Here is a 17,540-nt window from a genome sequence, read left to right as displayed (position 1 = left end):
CATGGCCTGGCACGACAATTCCAAAGAACAGGAACACAAGAGGCAGTAGAGAATGTTAGACACAGCTCAGTCCATCACAGACGCAGTCCTCCCCACCGTCAAAAGCATCTACACATGGCGCTGCTTCAAGAATACGGCACTTATGATCAAGGATTCCTGGCATATAGGCCATTCTTCTCACTGCTACTCTTGGTGAGGAGGTACAGAAGTCTGAAATCCTACACCATCCGATTCAGGAACAGATACTTTCCAATAACCATCAGGTTCTTGAACCGACTTGCACACCACCATTCCTACCTCAGCAATGGAACACTGCGGACCACCTATTGCACAACAGACTTGTTTGCTAAATGTGCATTTACACCAATGTCTTTTTTTTCTTTTCACCATCCTGCAATATTTATGTGTGATGTATAATTTATATTCCTGGGTGCCTATGGACAATATTGTCCGGTGATGCTTGCTGCAAACAAGTTTTAATTGTACCTGGACCTCACTGTACTTATGCATATGACAATACCCTTAACTTGACCTGATGTAATATCGCCAAAGTCATAATTCTCTTCAATCATTCTGGGGCTGCCTCTCCTGGATGTGCTACTTCACTCTTCACAGGCCGTTGTCCACCGGATCAGGTGATGCACTCTGCTTCCTGCCCTGGGTGAGTACTGTTGACAATGTGGAATCCCCATGTGCTGGGACAAGTGGGCTAATGCTTTGCACGGCCACCATTCAGTCCACAAGCCTGCCCAAGCCCTCAGCTCTGTGTCACCACTCTCTGCCTCATATCCATTCTAATCACTGCCCTTGGCCTCCCATGCAGTTCCAATAAAGCTCAATGTGAGGTGGAGAAATATACAGCAATTTATTTTCTGACAATATAATACAGTCTTCCAGACTTCTGCATTTACATCTCTTCTAGACTGATGTTTTCTTCCCTTTTTTTAATCCTATTTTCCCGTTTCCATATAAGCCTGTTATTCCATTTGTTATTCAATCTCTCCTGACTTCCTCACTATCAGATACATTCCCTTCTATTTTGTCCTCCCTCTCCCATTCTCTGCAACTAAAAAAATGTATCCCAAATTTCCCCCCAGCTGATATGTAAGATTGGCCGCCAGAACATTAATTCCATTTCTCTCCACGAGTGCTGTTGGACCCAAGTACTTCCAGCATTTATTTTTAGAAATATAGCGTGGAAACAGGCCCTTCAGCCTACCGAGTCCCTGCCGACCAACGATCACCTGTACACTAGTTCTATCCTAGACTAGGGACAATTTGCAGAGGCCAATTTAGCTGCAACCCAGCACATTTTTGGAATGTGGGAGGAAACCAGAGCTCCCGGAGAAAAATCCACGCAGTCACACGGAATACATGCAAACTCGGTACAGACAGCACCCATAGTCAGGATCAAACCCGGATCTCTGGATTTGTTGCCTGCTGCCTAACTCTTTTGGCATAGATAATTCTCTCATATTTGACTAAAATCCATAATTTAACAATTCCTGCTTTACATTTCAGTCATTTGTCACACACCTGTCCACTTCATCATTTAGAGCTGTACACCATGCACCACGCAAGTTGGCCCACTGAGGCCACGCTGGCAATCAACTACCCATGTACACTAATCCCATTTTATTCTCCCCACATTCCCATTAACTCTCCCAGTTTCTACCACTCACTAACATATGAGGGACAATTTCCCAACAGCGAATCATTTGACGAATCCACTTGTCTTTCTGTAAGCCGGTAACTGTCCTCCCAAGCACATTTACGAGTGTGTACATTCTGCAAACATTAAAAAAAAAAGTCTAACTCAAGTCCCTGTTAACCACAAAAGCACCTCATAAAGAGCAGTAGTTCTGAGAGTGATCCCTGTCATACATCTCATCCCAGTCTGAAGAACAGTCATTCACCAGTGCCATGCTTTCAATCCCGGAAGTAATTTGGAATCTGTATGACTACTGCTCCTTGAACCCATGAGCTCTGAACATACTCATGTGCAGTAATCTGGCAACTGCCTTCAAATGGAGGCAGTCCCGAGCACCTCATTATCCACAACCTCCAGTCAGACACCAACTCACTCTCCTGCCCCATATGCCACCCCATATATGAACTTCCTAACCCCTTCCCCAGGCACGGTGACACTCCCAGCATTAAAGTGATACAACAGATACTCTTGCACCTCCACCTGTTAAAGAACCCTCCATATTGTCCAGCAGACCACAGCACTAAATACTCTGGAATCAGGCTTGCCACAGTACAGTGAACTCCCTCTGTTTTCTGCCAGCATCCCAGCCCAGCAACTATCAATTAGGCGTTAACATGACAGCAGATGATGCTGAGAGTATTTTTATAACCAGGCTGATTACAGCCATTTCACGCTTGCTCACTCCGAGTCAGGCCGAGGCATCACTCAGACGCAGGTCGTTAAAGGCAGTGCAGAGCGGTGCACGGGAAATCGTCAGAGCCGCTGGGTACAGCACCCACGGGTGGTCTACTGAGGCAGCACCGTACGCTGCCTGCCAAACACCTGTAGGAGGCGAGGTGCTGGCATTGAGCTAGCCTAACTGTGTGGGAATGCCCCTCCATACAGCCACCATCCACTGTGTGGGGCCAGTAGCTGAACTGGGCAAGGAGCTGTGGGGAGGGGAGAAGAGAAGTTTTGGTCAAAATGGCTGGGATTCATGGAGGAGAGAGAGAGATGGATAGAGTTTATTTACTATCACACGTGTAGGCAAATACATGCATAGGATAGGTTTACAGCGATAAGGGCCAAATGCTGGCAGGTAGGACTAAGCATAGATAGAGCATGTTGGTCGGCGTGGGCAGGTTGATCCGAAGGGCCTGTTTCCACACTACAACTATGAGTCTATGAGTGAGGGATGGGGCAGCAGGGAGAGTGATTGTCAAATAAGGAGGGTCAATCCAGGGAAATGAGAGCTGGAAGGAGAGAGGGCCGGACCTTAGAAGAAACACTTTATCTATGTCAGACTATCTTCAGCATTGCTGTCAGCTTTGGAGAAACAAAGAACTGCATATGCTGGTTTTCACAAAATGACACATATAGTGCTGGAGTAACTCAGTGTGTCAGGCAGCATCTCTGGAGAACTTGGACAGTGGTAATGTTGCGGGTCGGGACACTTCTTTAGCTTTGAGCCTGGAACTCAGGAAAGACACCTCAGCCCTGGATGGGAGCTCGCTGGAATTCAACAAAAAACAATAACAGGGCTTTGATGATTTTTAATTGAGAAGGAAATGGAGGCCTAGCCGGACCTCTGCTTAGAGGGCAACATGCTGATCTAAAAGATTTGTTAAAAATGCAAGGATTGAGGGGAGGAAGTGCTGATCGAGGCTGCTGTACCACACTATTTACGTGGCATGGGCAATGCCTTGTGGCTTCAATTTTCCAGCCAACACTGGAGCGTGCACAGCAGAGAGGAGGCACCTAGGAACTGAAAGGAAAGAGAGCTGGAGCTGTGGAACCTGCTGATCAGGCAGTTTAATTACAGGGTTATGGATGATTGTGAGAGTCTTGCTGAATACAGAAAGCAAGCTAGTAATTTTCTGGACCTGGGAGAGGTGCAGGGACAGTTGGAGCGGAAACCTGTGACAAACTGAAGTTTTCAGCGTACGTCTCCTCCCTAACTCACCCTCCGACAGTATCAGCGACTAGGAGACACACAGACTCGGCCTTCTGAACGAAGCTTACCTCCAACAATGAGGAGCTGGAAGTTCCCTCGCCGCCCTCCCTCCCACACAACTGGGCTTCGTCACAGAACAGCCAGGAGGGCTTGAATCCTTCAAGGAGCATCCCACTGCAGCCAGGTTGACGACTTGCCCACCGCACTGTGCTGGTGGGAAGAGCTTTCTCACTCCCTCCCGTTATGGAATGAATGCATCGGTGCAGATCAAGGGAGCAGCAGCTGCACAGCCCCCCTGTACTCTTAACATAGCGGTAAAAATAAACTGGGCATTACAACACAGGTCACACCAGGCCTGTCCAACAGCTCTGCTTCTCTTGGAATTAGACCAACAGTAAAGATTTTCTGACTTAATCACATCAAAGGCTCCAGATAGCTCACAGTCTGTGCTCTGCACAGAACAACACTCTCCCCCCAGATAGCTCACAGCCCAGTTACTCTGCACAGAACAACACTTCCTCCAGATAGCTCACAGATTCCAAGCCCATTCTCCACTGGGAGGCAGCGGGAATGAATTAGATGTCTCCTTCCAGAGTCAGCAACAAAGTATTAACAAAAACACAGGAACTGAAGCAGAGTCAAAACTCTGCTTGCAAAGCCGCACAAAAGAATTTTAGTTCAATCCAAGGCAGTCTGGTGGTCTGCACGAACCATTAGTCAGGCCCTCCCTGAAAACCAGGCCCCCAACCTACACTGCATTCATCTGGGTCACAGGACACAGCAACAGGAAATATCTCACTGCAGCCAGGCCCAAGACACAAATATCAGCTCAGCCCAGGCCTCAGGCCCTGGCCCAGCCCCGAGGCCCTGCCCTGAATCCAGGTCCCAGGCCCTCCCTGAATCTAGACCGCAGGCCCTGACCCAAGCACAGGCCCCAGGCCCTGCCCTGAGCCCAGGCCCTGCCCTAAGCACAGGCCCCAGGCCCTGAATCTAGGCCCTGGCCCTGCCTCAAGTCCAGGCTACAGGCGGCATTGATCTCTACCCCACAGCCCGGACTAGCCCAAGTCACTGGCCTGCTTCAAAGATCGTACCGCTTAAACTTACCTCAATTGCCTGCTGTTAGTGGGGTAATATGGGGAAATTGAGGAGATGATACAAGGCACTGATTCGTCAGAAAATTAGCCTTCAGACAAGGGTTCAGCACAAAGCACAAGCATAAACAGCCTCAACGGACCCTCCGGCACCAGCAGCCATACTAAGAGGGATGGCTGTCTCGCCACACCAGTCAGGAGCACCCTCAGGGTGATGTCCAACCCAACTGGGGGTCCAGGAGCAGTACCAGCACTAATAATAATAATAATAAATTTTATTTAATGGGCGCCTTTCATACATCTCAAGGACACCTTACATAGTAATCGGAATAAAAACATATAATCGGAATAAAACAAGTAATTAAAGACATCACAGTGACACAAATTAAAAACAGAATTCAATCCAAAAACAGAAAATCAAAAACACAGTGTGAAAAGAGAGCAGCGGCAGCCAAAGCGCGCCAGCGTCCACTCTCTCTTCACGGCAGCCTCTCTTCACGGCATCTTGGACACAGACCTACAGGACTACAATTAGACAAAAAAAATCATCCCCCCACAGTGGATAGCACTGTGGGGGAAGGCACAATGTCCAGTCCCCACCCCATGTTCACCCCAAAGTCAGGCCTATTGAGGCCACCGCAATTGCCTGTACGGAGGCCCGATGTCCCTGGCCGTTCTCACCGGGTGGTCTTGCCCCGGCGTCGGGAGAGTCCTTTCGGCGGCTGGGCCACTTGGAACGGCCGCTTCTTGGTTGGAGCCCGCGGCTGCCGAAGCCGACAAGGCCGCGCCGGTTTGGCGCTCCCAGGCTCCAGATGAAAAAGTCGGCGCCCGCTCTCCGCACTGCCGCCTTGCCGCCTCTACGCAACGCCGCCTCTCCGCTCCGCAAACCCGCAGCCCGGAGATGTTGCTCACGGCGGTCCAGCTCGCCAGAGCTCCAGCGCGGCGACCCAGGCAAGGCATCGCCCGCTCCAGCGCTCCGCAGCACTGGGGTCAAGTGTGCAGTGGCGCAGTGTATGCACTGTGTGCCAGCTGGCCACTCGGACCAGGGCAGTGTAGGTCTGGCAGACCAGCTGTGCCCGTCACCACCCAGAACCAAACTCCTCCATCCGGCACCACCCAGCTCACTCTCATCGCATGCACACTGTGCATGTGTGCTGTGGGGCAGGGTGTGCACACACGCACTCAGTGCACACTCTGTCTCAGCATACACGCACTCAGTGCACAGCATGTCACAGTGCACTCGGCACCAGTGCACACACAATCAGTACACACTCAGCCCCGTGCATGCAAGCATAGTGTATACTGTCTCAGTGCGCTCTCTGTCCCAGAGCATGCATACACTTAGTGCACTCTCTGCCCTGTGCACACACTCAGTACAAGCTCTCACAGCGCACACACACTCAATAATACTCTCAGCACACACTCAAACACGAGTGCATTCTTTCTCACAGCGCACACATACACAACACACATTCTCCCACAGCACATATACACACACAATCTAACAGCCCGCATACAAGCACAGTCCTAGAGTGCATACATCAAAACACTCTCAACTAAACTCTGAACTATCTCTAAACTAAACCACTCACAGCACATACAAGAACACACTCACAGCGTGCACGTACAAGAACACACTTAGCAAGCATAAAAAGGAACACTCTCACAGAATGCACACAGGATCACATTCTGACCATGTGCACACGAACAGAACACCCCATGCACATAAACAAGAACACACTCTCAATACACACGTACAGAACACACTCTCACAGTGTGCACACAATAACAGTCAATGCACATACATATGAACCCACTCTGTGCACACACAATCGCAATGTGCATACACAAGTAGACTCACATGAACACTCTCAGTCTGCATACTTAAGTACACAGACTCCATATGCACACACACAAGAACGCAGGTCTACACGCACATGGTCACTCTGTGAACGCACACATGATTACGTTCTGTGTGCCCACACGCGATCATGTTTTTTGTGTGCACATGCGATCACACTCAGTGCACACACGTTATCACACTCTGTGTACACACATTATCACACACACATGATTGCTCTCTGTGCATACATCTCACTCTCAGTGTGCTCACATGATTGCATTCTCAGTATGTACCCATGATTGCACACTCAGTGTGCACCTGCATGGTTAGACACACACAATTGCCCACTCAGTAGACACATGATTGCCCACTCAGAGCACGCACACACATGTTCAGTGTGCATGCCCATGGTCGCACTCAATGTGCACACACGCATGATTACACACACTGTACACATGCATGATCACAATCCGTGCGCACTTGCATCTCACTCTACGTGTGCACACATGATTGCAGTCTGTGCACACACATGATTGCATTCGCCATGTGCACACACATGTTCCACATCCATAATCATACTAATCATAATCTATGATCATAAGGCCACACATAATCACTTGGTGGTGTACGCACGATCACCCTCTCAGTATGCACACACAAATCACACTTTGTGCACACACACGATCTCGGAGTGCACGCGATTACACTCTTTCAGAGTATTAAAACACATGTAAACATAAGAACACACTCATTTTATGCCCACACACAAAAACACATTCTCACAACTTGCACACGCTCTGAAGTGTGCACATACATAAGGACACATTCTCACAGTGCGCACACACAAAAGAGCACACTCTTACAACGAAAAATAAAGTCCTGGATGTTTTAGACCAGGCAGTATCTGGGTAGGGAATCGGACAGATGACGTTTCGGTTCGGGAGTCTTCTCTGGACTGTCCATTGCCTCCACAGATGCTGCCTGACCCGCCAACTCCCCCAGCACGTTGTGCTTTGCTCCAGATTCCCGCATCTCCAGTGCCTCACAGTGAGTACACCGCCCCTCCCCGGCCCGTCGCAGCCCCAGCCCCAGCCCCAGCCCATCACTCACCCGCTCCTTGCTCGGCGCTGCCGGCCGCGGTGTCGATGGGCGAGGAGCCGGCGGGCTATCGGGAGCTGCCCGCTCACGGCATCGGGCAGGCGGGCGGCCGGGCTCCACTCGCCTCCCTTCCCCCCACCCCCTCCTCTCCTCTCGGCGCCTCCCTCCGCACGGCCGCAAGGTCAGTGGAAGGAGGCGGCCCGGCCCGGTCCGACCCCGCCTCCAGGCCCCAGTCCCCGGCTCCAGGCCCGGTCCGACCCCGCCCCCAGGCCCCGGCTCCCGGCCCCAGGCCCCCGGCCCCTCGGGGTGAGGGTCGGGGTCAACGGGGTGTGTTCATTCGGTCGTACTGAGCATTTTCTGCTGGATGTGAGGATGTGAACATGCGTGTGTAGGTTCACTATGTTTTGTGTCAGGGTGTGTGCGAGAGTGTGTAATGATGTGTGAGGGTCTATGAGATAGTGTGAGTAGGAGAATGTTCCTCTGTGTGATAGTGTGTGACCAGGGCCGGCATTAGGAGGTGCGGGGCCCAATTGGAACAGTTTTGGTGAGCACCAGGTTCCCAGCCAAGGTCTGTAGAATCATAGAAATACAAATAAAGTCTATTATCTCTATGGTAGAATGGAAAGTAATCAAAATGTGCGCTTAAAAAGTGCCTGCGAGTTAATGGACCAAACAGATCTAAGCTACATTTTAATATAAAATGATTATGATTAGTATGACCACCTGCTTCACGGTCTGGTACAGCAGTTGCACCGTAGCGGACAGGAAGGCACTACAATGGGTGGTGAAAACCGCTCAGTACATCATCGGTGCCCCGCTCCCTGCCATGGATGCCCTCCACCGAAAACGGTGTCTGAGACTGGCCGGGAAGATCATCAAAGACCCCTCCCACCCTATCCATGGACTGTTTGCCCTCCTCCCATCAGGGAGGCGGTACAGGAGCCTCAGGTCTCGCACAAGCAGGATGAGGAACAGCTTCTACAACAACACTATCACATTGCTGAACTCGGAGTCCCGCCGATAGATTTCTCCAGTCTCTCCGTCCACATTGTTTGCTTATTCTGTAGTATTTTTATTTCTATATTGCACTATTACTACGGACTGACACTAAACTGCATTTCGTTGTACCCATACTTGTATCTGTGCAATGACAATAAAGTTGAATTGAATACATGTAAGCCTACAAGTAACAAACAAAATGTGTAGATCACCTCTGAAAAGTACATAGTTACAATACCGCTTGTTTTAGTGGTAGTTACAATACCACTTGTTTTAGTGACTGTGAAATGAAAAATAAAATTAACTAGATCCTGGAAAACCAATAACATTTGGCGAAAAACCAGTCCAGACATTCAATTTTGGCTTCAGCCCCATCCTACCCTTTGGGCTTCTACCCCATCCTAACTTAGTTGTGTGTTTTAGTTGTATGTGTGTTAGTTGTCTGTGTGTGATGTGTGTGTGTGGGAGGGAAGGAGAGGAGGGAAGGAGAGGAGGGAGGGAGAGAAGGGAGGAAGGAGAGAAGGAAGTAGAGAAAGAAGGGAGGGAAGGAGGAGAGGGAGGGAAGGGAGGGAAAAGAGAGAGAGGAAGGAGGGAGGGAAAAGAGAGAGAGGAAGGAGGGAGGGAAGGAGAGAAGGGAGGGCGGGAAGAAGGGAAGGGAGGGATAAAAGGGGAGGAGAGAAGGAAGGGAGAGGACCTGCGGCGGGAGCGGATGCCGGGGTCCGGACGGACTGGTGTGAGCTGAGGCCGAGGTTTGTAAACGTTGCTCCAACCCCCGGCCTGCCCGGCCCTCCCTGCATTGTTCACCGCATCTTCCCGGGGAGAGAGGGGGGTGGAGCCGGGGCTGTATGCGTGAAGCTCGGCAACTGGAGGGGCAGGAGCGCTGCCCCAGGACCGTGAGGGGCACCACCCCCTTCTCCATTCCACCTCACACCCCCTCCCTGTCTATCCCTTTCTTCCCCCTCCACCCCTCTACTCTCTCTCCACCCCTCTCTCCCCCCTCCACCCGGGGTAGATCTACCTGAGCCGAGAGTAGATTACTCTGGCATGGGGCCCCCTTAGGCGTGGGGCCCAATTGGGAGCAATTGGTCCAATCGGCTTAAGGCTGGCACTGCGTGTGACAGTGAGTGGGAGAGTGAGTGTGTCAGGGTAAGTGTGTATGATAGGGCATGTGTGGGGGGAAATGTGTACGTGATAGTGTGAACGTGTGTGACTGAGTGGCAAAATGTGATGGTGTGGGTCTGTGACGGCAAATGTGTGGGGATAATATGTGCTCCAACCCCCGGCCTGCCCGGCCCTCCCTGTGACAATATGAGTGGGAGAATGTGGGTTATATAGTCTGAATGTGTGTGAGAACATGTGTGCGTGATAGTGGGCGTGTGTGATGGTCTGCATATGTGAGTGATTGGGTGTGGTGATGTGTGTGACAGTGTGTGAGTCTGATAGTGTGTACTGGCAGTGTGAATGTGTGGTAGTGTGAGTGTGTCTGATAGTGGGTGTGAAAGTAAATGTGCAGCAGTGTGATGTGTGTGATAGTGTAATACTGTGTATGACAGTGTGAGTACCTGTGATAGTAGTCTATGTGGCAGTATGTGTGTGTGTATGAGTATGTGTATGTTATTGCATGTGTGAGACAATGTGTGCATGTGAGAATGCGAGTGTGCACAATAGTGTGTGTGGCAGTGTGAGTATCTGATAGTGTAAATGGGCAGGTTTGCTTGAGTGGTTGTGATAATGAGAGTGTGGTGGCATTAGTGTGTGTGATGGTGTGTGTGCTACATTAAAAGCACGAGTGTGGTTGATAATGTAAGTGTGATAGTATGAGTATATGAATGGCATGAGTGTGTTCGATAGTGCGTGTGTGTAATGGTGAATGTCTGCAGTAGAGTGAATGTGTGTGCAATAGTGTAAATGTGTGATACAGTGAATTAATGTGTTAGCATGCTCATTTTATGTGTGCATGTATGTGTGTATTTCATCTGCAAATCTACATATGCACATGCATATATGTATATGAATGATGTCATGTGTGTGTGTGTGTATTCATGTGTTTGTACATTTATTCGTTCATAGCATCATAAAGATTTATGCCACAGTTGGAGACCATTCATCCCATTGTGTCAATGCTAGTCAAGCATCTTCTCTCTTGTTGTCTCTCTCTCTCTCTCTCTCTCTATATATATATATATATATACTAGACCAAGTGCAGACCCGTTGGGTCTGTTCCCCCAACGTGCGGTTGTGGGAGGGGAGGCGGCATGCAGCGTCACACACACTAACTACCCCCCCCCCCCCCGCACTCACGCTAATTACCCCCCTTGATATTATATTAATATTATTAATTTGCTCCTTTTACCCCATAAACACCCTATTTACTGACGCATAGCCCCCATCTTGCAGTCACACTTGGAGGGGGGGGGGGGGGGGGGGGGGGGGGGGTATAGAGTGAGGGCAGAGAGAGAAGGGGCAGAGACAGAGAGAGAGACAGAGACACAGAGAGAGGGCAAGAGGGAGAGGGGGGTGGAGAGGAGGAGAAGAGGGAGGGTGGATGAGGGGGGAAAGGTGGGGGAGGAGAGAGGGTGAGAGGGAGAGAGAGGGTGTGCTGAGAGGGGGGTGAGGGGGAGAGGTGGGGAGCAGGGAGGGGGAGGTAGGGGGAGGGTGGAGGGAAGAGGGTAGGGGGTGTGGAGGGGAGGGGGTTTAGGGGAGGGAAGGTGGGGGGGGGGGGATGGAGGGGAGGAGGGGGGAGAGAGAGGGGGGGGGAGAGGGGGAGGGTGTGCTGAGAGGAGGGGGAGAGGTGGGGAGCAGGGAGGGGGAGGGAGGGTGGAGGGAAGGGGGTAGGGGTGTGTGGAGAGGAGGGGGGTTTAGGGGAGGAATGGTGGGGGAGGGGATGGAAGTGAGAAAAAGAGGGGAGAGGGGGGAGGGGGGAGAGGAGAGGAGAGGGGGAGAGGAGAGGGGGGAAGAGAGGAGAGGGGGGGAGGAGAGGAGAGGGAGGGGGGAGAGGAGAGGGGGGGGAGAGGAAAGGGGGGGAGAGGAGAGGGGGCGGAGAGGAGGGGGGGGAGGAGAGGAGAGGGGGGGGGAGAGGAGAGGGGGGGGGGAGAGGAAAGGGGGGGGGAGATCCTAAAAAAACATTTAGAGCCAAAAAAGACACATTCTGCAAGCATTGTAGAACCAAAAGAGACACTTTTTGCAAACATTTTAGAACCAATAAACACTTTTTGCAAACATTTTAGAACCAATAGACACATTCTGCAAGCGTTTTAGAACCACTAAGGACACTTACATTTGAGTAGACATGTGTTTAGTGTTATTCACAGCTCAGAGAAACGTGACCCTCTGCCTTCCTCCAGCTTGCAGACACTGATTGAGGCACACCACTTCCTGGTTTTATAGTCCCTCCCCCCTGCCGCCAGCAGGGGCAGCAGAGAGAATGGGGAATTTTGTGAAATCATTAATATCTCTGTCATTTTTCATCGACGGGAAACATCCTCGGCACACATACGGCGGAGGGGGGCTCTGAGCAAGGTGGCCAAAAATGACGGCCGTAGGTGGCGGCGTTCTCTCGGAAATCGCAGCACAGATGGCCAAACCCGGTCAAGAACAGACCTTTAGTAATATAGATATACAAATTGTCTTGGCCTCTCATAAATGAATGCACAACAATTGAAACTCCCATTAGTCCTGTTTCTTCCATAGAAAACTGCCCCACCGTGTGAATTTTCCTGATAATTTCCTGGAATTTTCCAGTGCTGACAATGTCTTTGTAAGTTTTGTCTGCTCAATCTCCAGTACTGGCACATGCTCCTGTAATGTGGCATCCGCAAGTGTGTCCAGTGCTCCAGCTCTGGCCACACCTACCGTTGTGCACAGTTCCTAACATGGCCTTGTATTTTATCTCTGCCAATAATGACGAGTATCCCATTGTCTTGGTGACCATCATGTTTATCTGTTCTGTTACCAGCAGGGTTTTTGAGCATGTTTCTGTATACTTCTTGGCAATTTACAGTGCATTCTCCTGGCATGTTTCAGCAATCCAAATGCATTCCTTCACTTCTATTGATAGTATTTAAATTGCCACCTTGTTTAGTCGAATCAGTCTATTGATATCTCCCCCCAGCCCATCAAACAGACTGTTGATTTTGGTATAATTAGCAAACTGCTTAATCAATGTGCTCTATGTCTAAGTCCAAATATTTGGATTAAAATATATTGGAGAAGGCAAGAGTCCAAGTCTCCAGCGACAGAGGAGCACACGGCATGTAGTGCTCCTATCAAGCCTATCCATTCTTCCCTTTCTCCCACGCCCGCATGGGCGGAAATCCAGGGGGGACACGTCCCCTCCATGTTTTGAAAGGTGGGGGACAATCCCCCCCATGTTTTGTAATGGAGATTTTGAAATTCAGTGAAAAAAAAATCTATTAAATATCTCTGCTTTCCGCGAGACAATGGGGGTGGGACATGATCGAGGGCGCCGATTGGACGAGAGAGACGTCAGTCAGCAGGCAGTGGGGGGGGGGACATGATGATTCAGTGCGATGATTGGAGGAGGGAGGTGTCGGTCAGAGGAGGAAGTAGAGGGGTAGGACTGAGGATAGAGCGCGGTGATTGGAGAAGGGAGACGTCCTGGTGGAGCAAAGATCATAGAGCGGAGCTTGAATTGGCCCGTTCGCGGGACCTTTCATCGTCTGGCCTGGTGCTGCTTAAAATCGGCCGCGGGATCTTCCACCGCCCCGCGGTCAAATTGGTGCGTCGAGGTTCCCAATGTTGAAGCCCCCGCCGGGTGATGAAAGGCCCCGCGAACGGGCCGATTGAAGCCCCACGATTCGGGAGGACGAAGCTGCTGTTGCTGGAATTCAGAGTCGGTCACCAACCAGGTCAGCTCCCGATGTTACCGTCCACAGGGCCCACGGCTGAAGCCTTACGTGTGTGTGTGTGTGTGCGGCGGCCACCAAGAAATTGTGTCCCCCCCCCCCCCCCATGTTTTGACAGCGATTTCCGCCCCTGTCCCACGGTATGCCCATGTTTACATATTTTTATGGTGTATAGTTTGTATGTGAGTGAGAGGGAGTTGCATTGAATGTAGTGTGTGATTGTGCATATGTTTTTGGTTGGATTGTGGGTGTATGTGTTGTGTGTTGAAAGCATCTGTGTTTGTATGTAGTGTGCCTTTGCATTGTGTTGTTAATGCACATGTACAATGTGTAGATACATGTACGTGTATTCTATGTACTATGCGTATGCAGGGAGGCTGAGTGTTTGTACATAGTGCTCATATGTGTGTAATGTGTATATTAGTATTTGGGGTTCATTTATGCCTGCACAAGTGTGTAAATGTACATGTGTATTTGCAGTGTTTGTGTGATGTGTAGTATGAGTGTGATTAATGAGCTCCTGGATCTCCGAGTCACCCCCACCAAAACAGTCCTGGTTATTTGTGATAAAGAACAGAATCTCTTCTCAGGTGCCACTTAAAATGAACCAGGGCAGTCCGATGAGTGCTGGTGCCTAGACCGGGATGTTGCCATGTGCTTGTCCCTCTAACAAAACAGGTTGTTCATTATGACGAGGCACGCTGCAAGTATGCAATAAGGAGATGGCCCTGGTTAGAGTTGGACTTCTCTTCTTTCTTGCCAGAGAGTTGTGTCCCTCACACCCTGGCATTGAGGGTGCCGATGAGAATCAGTTGCATTCCCTTTAGGATATAAACCTGACTTTTTCATAAGGTTGGAGGTGCTGTCCTCCTTGGCCTCATCTGCAGCTTCCAGAGCTGGGGACATGCTGAATTGTCATGAGGCTTTCACTTACTCCACAAAGGGAGGTGCTGAAGTTCATTCCTTATGGGGAAGCCTGTTCTGCAAAGACAGTGTTCCTCCAGAAGGTGTACCCACCACCTTGTTGACCGACGTGCCTCGCTGAAGGTGTTGATGTTGTCATAGTTTCTGAGTTCCTGAGCTACAAGGGCAGAGTGGTATTCAGTCCTGGTGATCCAGGTCCCTGGCTTCTTACTGTAAAGTGGAGGTTCCCTGTTGTGTTGTTCTTTCTATTGTGAGGTGGCGATTGTATCCCCGGGGGCGACACAGGCTCTACAGAGCAAGGTCTTGGTCCAATGGAAGGGGGACCAAGATGATTAGAGACCAGGCGTCACTGAAGAGAATGAGGAAATAATTTACTACAGATGTATGACATTTGGATTGGAAGCACCACCATTCCTCACGGGAAAAGGAACAACTCCACAGTCCCAGGAGCAGCAGAAGGACACGTGGTGGACAGAGGGAGTGCAGGAATCTCGAAAAGCATTGAAAGCCACGACACATGCAGGATTTTCAGTGGCATTAAGATTCAAACATCCAAGATCCCCACTCCTCTGAGAAACAAGAATGAGTGAGCTCATAATGGCCAGAAGCAGTCACTGCTTGCTGGAGGGAGCTCTTCAAAGACCTCCTCAACCTGCTGTCCTTAAAGCGAGTGCCCTTGACCCAATCCCACCACAGCAATTCATTCCTGCCACACTGGTCACCCGTATTGATCAACAAAAAGCAGGAAAGGCCTGCCACAGCTGAATGAAAACAAGGCCTCAGCAATACCCTGCTAATGTCCTAAAATGTAGTATTTGTAGTCCCTGTGACCTGCGTGGGTTTTCTCCGCAATCTCTGATTTCCTCCCACACTCCAAGGATGTACAGGTTTGTAAGTTAGTTAGCTTGGTATAATTGTAAATAGTCGCCAGAACAGCAACTATTTGTGTGCGGGGATCACTGGTCGGCGCGTACTTGGGCCGAAGGGCCAGTTTCCACCCTGTATCTCTAAACTAAACTAAACTGCAAGAGAAATGTAAGGAACAGCAGCAATCACTATTCATTTTTGACTGCATTAAAGCTTTTGATTCCATTAATGTGAGTAGGAGGGTGTCTGTTCAACATGCTGTTTAAATTCAGCTGCCCTCAGAAACTTATTTCCATCTTACGTTTGTTCCACAACAGTGAACAAATAATCATTCTAACCAATGCGTTTACAACAGAACCACACTTGGAAGTCAAACTTCAAGCCATTCAGCCCTGAATCCTCGTCACACTCAGACGGTTACATTTACACACTTATCCAAGTCCAGACTCCCCGAACAGACACTTTATGGTGAGATGTGTTATGGGAAGAGATGTGTAATGTGTGCATGTATGTGATGTGTGTGTTCATGCATGTGTACATTCATGTATGATATTTTTTGTGGAAATGTGAATGCCTGGTGTGTTTGCAAATGTAGTGCATGTATTAGGCGGTCGGGCGGCATGGTAGCACTGCAATAGAGTTGCTACCTTACAGCACCAGAGACCCGGTTTCGATCCTGACTACGGGTGTTGCCTGTACGGAGTTTATACATTCTCTCCGTGACCTGCGTGGATTTTCCCTGGCAGCTCTGGTTTTGTAGGTTAATTGGCTTGGTAAATTCGTAAAATGTCCCTAGTTTGTGTAGGATAGCATTAATGTGCAGGGATCGGTGGTGTGTGCAGACTCAGTGGGCTGAAGGGCCTGTTTCTGTGCTGTATCTCTAAACTAAAATTAGCGTATGTTTGCATTTGTGTGATAGTACAGCATTCTCACATGTTTGCATATTTATGTTCATGTGTGTATGTGTTTAGGCATTGATCTCACATGTATCTATGAGTGTATCTGTGTGCATGTACCTGTGTGTGTGTACATGTGTGTCTATGTGTGTGCATGAGACTGGAGTGTGTGTGTTGTATGTGTCTAGTACTGAGCTGCTAAAGCAGGTACTATACTTTGAAAGGCTGATCTGGGATTAGTGTTTTGGCTCTGAGAACTGTGGTTGTCACGGTGCCAACTGACCTGGTCAGATTACTACGTGTGTGCAGTTCTAAAGAATGTTTAACACAGCATTCCCTGTGGGATCTCTCCCACCCTACCACCTCCACACTGCAAAGATTACTTCACCATTCCTGGATCTGAATACCATGGCCACAAACATCTTATTGAAAGCATGGGTTAATCGTGACACCCGAGCAGATTTATCGCAGGGCAATTCGCCTAGAAATTGCATTCCACTCTTTTTGAGTGAATGTGGGGCAGAGGTAAAGTCTATGCAAAAACATTCTGATTTGCTTTTGCAACACGATGTCTGTTGTAACTAAGATACAACCACCCCTTGAGGCAGTGCTTGCAAAATCCCAGCACCGTCTGAGTGAAAATAAGTTTCTTTAACACCTGCCTAATCCTGCTAAACCTATATTCTTCTAGTTATTGACTCCTCAGCCAAGGGAATTACCTGTCCTGGCCTCTCATAATTTTGCACAATTCAAATCTTTTCAGCCGTCTTTATTTCAAAGAAGACACCTTCAGCTGGGGTAGTCTCTCCTCATAATACTCTAGTATCGTCAGTATTCTCCTCTGCACTTTCTCATGCAATCATATCTGCCCCAGTGTCCAGAATTGAACATGGTGCTCTGGTTGTGGACGGCAGATCTTGCACGAGAGTTCCCTACTGCTGTATCCTCTGTCTCAGCTGATTAAGTCTAGTGTCTGTAACTCTACTGTAACTCACTCTGTCACATTCTACTTCCTCGTATCCTCCTGCTTATCTCCAGCTCGGTATCAAGAACCAGTCATCAGAACACCCTGCCAAATTGTACATCAGAGGGACACTGCGAGTCCCTTCCGCTATCTTAGTTTACCATTCTTCAGCATTCTAAAATGGGAAGCACATAATACTTGTAGAGCTGTATCATGCACTCCACTAGCAATACTGCACTAGTAAAGGGCACCATTCGCCTGCCGTGTGACTTCTGCTCGACTTAATGAGTGGTGCAGTGGCGTGAGAACCAAGACACTTTCACCAGGGGGATTGGCGTCCAGCTAGACA

The 17,540-nt window shown here is 49.6% G+C and overlaps 1 protein-coding gene across 15 annotated transcripts in view; it reads right to left on the bottom strand.

Moving 5' to 3' along the window:
- mical3 (microtubule associated monooxygenase, calponin and LIM domain containing 3) overlaps positions 1-7,839 on the bottom strand; it is a 203,319-nt gene extending 195,480 nt beyond the window's left edge. For 14 of the 15 annotated variants that reach the window (XM_033037780.1, XM_033037784.1, XM_033037782.1 and 11 more), the window contains exon 1: positions 7,689-7,839. The gene's annotated coding sequence lies outside the window, so the exon portion shown is untranslated. The remainder of the gene's footprint in view (positions 1-7,688) is intronic. The other variant, XM_033037795.1, reaches the window with a different exon arrangement.
- Between the last annotated feature and the right edge of the window lie 9,701 nt (positions 7,840-17,540).

This window comes from Amblyraja radiata, chromosome 19 (assembly GCF_010909765.2).
Source record: "Amblyraja radiata isolate CabotCenter1 chromosome 19, sAmbRad1.1.pri, whole genome shotgun sequence".
In the NCBI taxonomy this organism is placed as follows: domain Eukaryota; kingdom Metazoa; phylum Chordata; class Chondrichthyes; order Rajiformes; family Rajidae; genus Amblyraja; species Amblyraja radiata.
The sequence above is the reverse complement of the archived record's forward strand: the minus strand, read 5'-3'. Positions and strand labels throughout refer to the sequence as shown.